Genomic DNA, 7,685 nt, shown 5'->3' on the forward strand with positions numbered 1-7,685 from the left:
TGCTTATAAGAGATGGTTATGAACAACTATATGCCAATAAAATGGATAACCTAGAAGAAATGGACAAACTCCTAGAAATGTACAATCTTCCAAGACTGAATTAGAAAGAAATAGAAAATATAAACTGACCAATTACCAGTAATGAAACAGAATCAGTAATAATAGTTTTTAAAACCTCCCCAAAAACAAAACTTCAGGACCAGATGGATTCACAGGTGAATTCTACCAAATATTTAGAGAACAATCAATACCTATCCTCAAACTATTCCAAAAAATTCCAAAAACTACAAAAAAAAAAAAAAAAAAAAAAAAGGAAATCTTCTGAACTCTGGAGGCCAGCATCACCCTGATACCAAAACCAAAGATATCACACACACACACACAAAAGAAAACTACAGGCCAAAATCAGTACCATAGATGCAAAAATCTTCAAAATGTTAGTAAATCAAAACCAACAGTATATTAAAAAGATTATACATCATGATCAAGTGGGATTTAACTGAGGAATATAAAAATGGTTCAATATCTACAAATCAATCAATGTGATACACCGCATTAACAAACTGAAGGGAAAAAGCTATATGATCATCTCAATAGACACAGAAAAAGCTTTTAACAAAATTCAACATCCATTAATGAAAAAAAACTCCAGAAAGTGGGTATAGAGGAAACACACCTCAACATAATAAGGGCCACATATATTAATTCTACAGCTAACATCACACTCACCAGTGAAAAGCTGAAAACACTTCCTCTAAGGTCAGGAAGAAGACAAGTATGCTTACTCTTGCCACTTTTATTCAATGTAGCTTTGGAAGTCCTAGCCACAGCAGTCAGAGAAGATAAAAATAAAAAAGGAATCCAAATTGGAAAGAAAGAAGTAAAACTGTCACTTTGCTGATGACATGACACTATATATAGAAAATGCTAAAGACACTATCAAAAAACTACTAGAGCTCATCAATGAATTTGGTAAAGTTGCAGTATACAAAATTAATATACAGAAATCTGTCACATATCTAAACACTAATAGTGAACTGTCAGAAAAAAATTAAAGAAACACTCATTTATAATCACATCAAAAAGAGTAAGATATGTAGGAATAAATCTACCTAAGGAGGTAAAAAATTTGTACTTGAAAACTGTAAATCAATGATGAGAGAAACTGAAGGTGACATGAACAGATGGAAGGATATACCATGTTCATGGCATAGAGATACTAATATTGTTAAAATGACCACACTGCTCAAGGCAATCTACACATTCAGTGCAACCCCTATCAAAATGCCAATGACATTTTTCACATATACAATAAGGGAAGACTGGACAGTGACATGTGAAAGAATTAAATTAGAACATCTTCTCAAACCAAATACAAAACTAAACTCAAAATGGATTAAATATCTAAATATAAGACTGGAAACCATAGAACTCCCAGAAGAAAATACAGGCAGAACACTCTGACACAAATAGTGCAATTTTTTTTTTTAGAGCTGCTTCTAAGGCAAAGGAAACAAAAGGAAAAAATAAACAAATGGGACCTAATTAACTTAAAAGCTTTTTTGTACAGCAAAGGAAACCACTGGCAAATAGACAACCTACTGAATGGAAGAAAATATTTGCAAAAAATATGGCTAATAAGGGATTAATATAAATACATATATAAAAAGCTCATACAATTAAAAATAAAAAAAAAATTTTAAAATGGGCAGAAGGAATGAACAGACATTTTTTCCAAAGAAGATACACAAGTGGCCAACAGGCACATGAAAAGATGTTCAACATCACTAATCATCAGAGAAATGCAAACTAAGATCACAATGATAAACTACCTCACACCTGTCAGAATGGCTGTCATCAAAAGAACACAAATAAATGTTGGTGAGGATGCAGAGCAAAGGGAATCCTGTACACTGCTGGTGGGAATATAAATTGGTGCAGTCACTGTGGAAAATATTATGGAGGTTCCTCAAAAAACTAAAAGCAGAACTATACTATATGATCCAACAATTCCATTCCTGGATATATATCTGAAGAAAACAAAAATACTAATTTAAAAGGATATATGCATCCCAATGTGCACAGTATTATTTATAATAGCCAAGAAATGGACACAACCTAAGTGTCCATCAAGAAATGAACAGATAAAGAATACGTAGTATATATAGATACACTCAGCCATAAAAAAAGATTTTGCCATTTGCAACAACAAGGATGGACCAGGAGAATATCATGTTTAGTGACATGTCAGAGAAAGAAATACTGCATGTTATTATTTATATGTGGAATCAAAAAATAAACAAGTGAATATAACAAAGCAGACTCATAGATATAGAAAACAAACTAGTCATTACTAGCGTGGAGGTGGGGGAGTGGCAAGAGACAGGTAGGTGATTAAGAGGTATAAAGTACTGTGTATAAAGTAAGCTACAAGGATATATTGTACAACACAAGGAATATAGTCAATATGTTATAACTACCTAATCTTTAAAAGTTGTGAATCACTATGTTATACACCTGAAATTTATATAATATTCATATATATATTCAACTATACCTTAATTTAAAAAATAAAACAAAAATGAAATAAAAATTTAACCCAGAATAATTAAGCTACAAGTATTGGGATTTGGGGGTGAGTATTGAGAAGCAGAGTCAAAGGGGGAAAAGAAGGTAAGGAATACAGTCAGAAACTCCTAGTGGCCAAGTGGATGAACCAGTTACGAAGAACATTTAAATACTCAAGTTGAGGCTGGGATTGATGCTGTGGTATGAGATCCCCTCCATGGTCCAACCACTCAGGAAGAGTCTGGGGCTGCACAGCTGGCATCATTGTTTGCAGGAGTGAAGGATGAGGTGGTTTTCACTGTGGAATAATGTAATGTGGAAAATTACATTCCACATTATGTGTATGTGGACAGCCAGGTGATTAAGAAAATGGTCTAATTCATGAAGATCAGGAACCCATAGCCACAGCCATTACAACTAGGAGAAATATAAACCTCTCTGGAAAACTCCCACCCAAGATCCTCAAGGACATTAGAAGGGTAGTGAGTTTCTCATCTTGTGAAATGACAGTTTAAGCCAAGTACTTTTCTATCCCAAAGATCAGGGTAACTCATCTTGTGTCTTCACGATACCTGAAAACATATATAATCATAGTAAAAGTTCTCCATAACCACCCTGACAAGCACAACTCACTGCTCCAGTATCTGTGTTCCCACTGCATTTTGTTACAACATGTACTGTTTTATGACCACATAATCTGGTGGAAGAGCGTGTGTCCTCACACCCGTGCCTCTAGTACACATCATGAAAACAGGCAGAAGATACACAGTAACAGTTTAAACTGTTTTTAAAACCAAATCTCCAAATTAATAGCTGTGTATGTTGTCTGTTTCCATCAATTCTGTTTAGTATCCTTCTGTAACTCTGAGTTGAATTTCCCAGAAGGTAATAATTTTTATTGCTTCCAAAGCCATCAATTATTTTTCTGTTTATATGGCATGTTATGTTTCAATTTTCCTTCAGACACCCAGTTGGGATACACACTTTGGTAATGTAAACCCAAATTAATTTGCACAGTTTTGCTTGACTGGGCCTTTTTTTTTTTTTCCTTGAAGTCATGCTCCATGAAAAATTCTAACCAGGTGAGCCTTGGCAAAGCAGCAGTTCCTCCCACGGAACGTAGGGAGGAATCATCAAGGCATGAACTAAGAGGAGGCAGGTAATTGCCTAGCCTATTTGGGGTCTTTGTCTAATATTGACTTTTAATTATGAAGGCTGAATGTTTGTTTTCTTATGGGATCCATTTCTGCCCTTTGGTTATTGACACAGTTGGAATATGAAACATGTTTACCTTTTTTTAATGGGTGTGGATGGGTGCATTTCTATTACAGTAATATAATCTCAGCATCAGTTCTTGTAAACTCTGATTATACATCTGTTTTGTGGGAGTTTCTAACTAAATGCCCTGCATGTTCTGGTCCATTTTAGATCTTTATACTCTACAACCTCACTAAAAATGTATTAAGCATGGGCCACCTGTTCAGAAATAGGTATCAACACCACAGTTTGTGTTTAACCGGGGGGCTGGCCTGTAGGAGGGCTTTGTCAAGGGCTGGAATACAATGAGAATGGAAAAGCCTACCTCCTACCCTAGGACCTGCATCTTGGGGCTCTCAGCAATGGTGGGCTCTTCCAGAGCAGTGTGCTGAGTGCTGCTGTAGCAATAGGCATGGGCTCTTTGGATCCAGAAATACTATTTCCAGAAATCTATCCTAAGGAAATAATCTGGGATGCAGAAACGACTTACACAGACATGGCTCACACAGTGAGCGTCGCTGTTGGCTGACCCCGTTCATGCCGATAGGGTTCACGCAGTGTGTTATTTAACAGTGGGAAAATTGTGGAAACAGTGGGAACATTGTAATTAGCCAATTTGCTGTTATAATATAAAATAACAAGAAAGCACAATGTGTTAGCTATTCTGTGCCAGGCAAAGTTCAAAGTACTTAATCTGAATTAACATATTAATTCTCTCAATAACCCTATGCGGGTATCATTACCATTATCACCGTTTTATGTATAAGAAAACTGACACTAAAAAGTTAAATAACTTATCCAAGTTTACTGAGCAGGCAGTTATTTGACAGGCAGGGTGGCTTCAGAGCCTGTCTTATGTTACAACCATTAAAAATGTTTATATATCTTATAATGATAGGGAGACAGGCTTATGATAGTTACATAGAGTTGGATACATACTTCTAATCTTAGCCTGGGTTCTCCTAGAAAGCCCAGCCTAAGATAAGGACTTGCTAGCATGTAATTTATTTGGGGAAGTTATTTCAGGAAAGAAGAGTAGGGGGATGGTGGAAAAGCCAGTGCAAGGATGCATTATCCAGCTTGTCACCTCTGAGCAAGGGGGGAACCCTCAGAGGAGCTAGAGAGAATGTGCCTCAGAATCACTTACTCAGTGGATGGGGAAGGGGAGGTTATGTCTGACTCCATCAGTCAAGGCTGACCCACTGGTGTTGCCTCCCTCTCTGTCCAGAGCAGCACAAGCAAGAGTACTGAGTGAGTCCCCAGGGACCTCTGCCTCTGAGGTATCAGGGAAGACCTAAGACAGAAAGCAAGAAACAGGATGTGCTGGAAACTTACACCTACACAAAGCTGGTGCTGCAGCAGTGGGTAAAGGGAAGGGAGGGCTGGAGGACAAGAGGCAGTACACAAGAGGTGTATGAAACCAGCCATCCTTCACACCAGCCAGGTCCATCACAATTTCTGCTCTGTCTTGAGGTGGCTCAGTGCAGTCTCCTCCCATGGACCTTGCCCACTGCAGTCTCTTTGAGATTTTTTAAAAATTTTGTTTTTGAAGTATAGGAAATTTACAATGTTACTTTCAGGTGTACAGCAAAATGACTCATTTACACATTCACATACATACGTATTTTCTCAGATTCTTTTCCATTATGTTATTACAAGACATTGAATATAGTTCCCTGTACTATACAGTAGGTCCTTGTTGCTTATTATTTTACAAATGTGTAACTGTTAGTCGCAAACTCCTAATTTATCTCTCCCCCATCCTTTCCCCTTTGGTAACCATAATTTGTTTTCTATGTCTGTGAGTCTATTTTGGTTTGTAAATAAGATTTATATCATTTTTTAAGATTCCACATATGAGTGATGTTATATGATATTTTTCTTTTTCTTTCTGGCTTATTTCACTTAGAATGATAATCTCTAGGTCCGTCTATGTTGCTGCAAATGACATTATTTAATTCTTTTTTCTGGCTGAGTAATATTCCATTATTTACACACACACACACACACACACACACGCACACACACACGCACACACACACACACACACACACACACATACCATATCTTCTTTATCCAGTCATCTGTTGATAGACTTAGTGCAGGTAAGTTTGTGCAGTAAGATCCAGTCTCCAATATTACAGACAGTCCCTAGGCTGTAACTGATCTTCAACACCCCTTCCTCCATTACCTATTCTGGGTTTCCCCCAAGCTCACATGCACTTGAGCAGACTGAGTGTTTGCCTAGTAGAGCGATCCAGACTCTGCATATAAGCAGAGCACTGGGTATATACTTCCAATGGTCACTTCTAGGTACTGTTGCTATGAGTGATGTTTTTATTTCTTCCTTACATTTCTAGACAGTTTCCAAACTTTCTCTAGTGTTTCTACAATGAGACTAAAAGTGAGCTTTTATAGTTTTGAAATCATCTAAAGGAAAACATTAGGTTCTGAAGGTCAGGTGCCACTTAAAACCTAAAAGAAGTTTATAGTGTTACAATTTAGCCTTCCTTTCAATGCTGTTTCCGCTCGAAACATTTTATGACTAGCTCAAAGGTAAAGAGGGAAAACAGGTCCACGTATCCTAACCATGGGAGACTCAGATTATGCCCTGGCCACGATCTGTCCCCTCTTCTTGCTTTCTGAACAGTACAGACCTGGAGAACACTTGCTTGGTTCCCATGATCCTGGACCCAGGTCTCTAAAGCCTCTGCTGTTGCTACAAAGAGAGGGGCTTGCAAAGGCCATCAGGGGCAGAGGCAATTTCTCCCAGTCCCTCCATTCCCTTGAGGGCTTGCCCTGCCCGTGCCCGCCTTGCACCCAGACCACTATCCTGTTGCCTTCTGCCCTGGGGATTTTGTGTCACAGTTGAACCACCACACAAACAACTTCCTCACATCTTCAGTTGAACAACCTAAAAGTGCCAGAGTTAACACCCCATGGGGTCATCCCTGACTGTCACCACCTCCCATCTGCCACCAAATACTCCTTTCCAAACACAGTCTGGAGACACAGCAGCTTCATACAGCCTCTCTGAAGATGCCCAGAAGACAGGGAGTCAACTTGTTGCCAAGCTGTGGCAGTTCAGAACGACAACTACACTGATTCTCCTCCTCCTTGTCCGTCACTCCTGCTTCCCTGGAATTTCACTCACCAGCAAAGTGTTAACACGGAAACTTTAACTGGGGCCCCTTTTCTGCAGGAGCTTTGTCAAAACTCTACCCAAACCTCTTTTAGGCTCTTTAAGCAAATCACTTAAACCTGTGAGTCACTTTTTAGGTAAAATGATCTTAACAGACCTTAGAGATTGAATGAGATGACTGTACATAATAAAGACTGAGTATTTTTAAAATGTCAGGAAATCTGCTGGGCACAAACAATAGCCAACAACAATCTCTTTCATTTCACCCTTGGCCATCTCATAGTTGTCACTGTGTTGACTCTGCTTGTGTGGATGCTAACCTGTAGCATAAGAGGAAACAGAATAAGGGGGGAGGGGGTATAGCTCAGTGGTAGAGCACATGCTTCGCATGCATGAGATCCTGGGTTCAATCCCCAGTACCTCTATTAAAAAAAAAATAATATGTAAGCATAATTACCTCCCCCCAAAAAAGATTTTTGAAAAAGAGGAAATAGAGTAAGTGGAATTGCAGTGGAAATTGTCAGCAAAGGAGAGTAGGGTGCTGGTGATTTCATGTGGCTCAGCTTCATGCAACCTATGAAAGCCTCCACAGAACCCACGACAAACGGTACCTGGCTTCATGAGTCCACACCCCATTATGCTTGGATTTTCTGGGAGATAAAGCTGGGTCAGCACTTAGCCCGGTGATTTTCTTTATAGAACTCAGACAAGAACAGGA

At 38.6% G+C, this 7,685-nt stretch overlaps 1 non-coding gene across 1 annotated transcript; it reads left to right on the forward strand.

The window, feature by feature from the left end:
* The first annotated feature begins 7,320 nt into the window (after nt 1-7,320).
* Nucleotides 7,321-7,392, forward strand: TRNAA-CGC (transfer RNA alanine (anticodon CGC)). Its single transcript has one exon. It is a non-coding gene; the product is annotated as a tRNA-Ala (tRNA).
* Nucleotides 7,393-7,685: the final 293 nt, after the last annotated feature.

Source organism: Camelus bactrianus, chromosome 13 (genome assembly GCF_048773025.1).
Source record: "Camelus bactrianus isolate YW-2024 breed Bactrian camel chromosome 13, ASM4877302v1, whole genome shotgun sequence".
Classification (NCBI taxonomy): Eukaryota; Metazoa; Chordata; class Mammalia; order Artiodactyla; family Camelidae; genus Camelus; species Camelus bactrianus.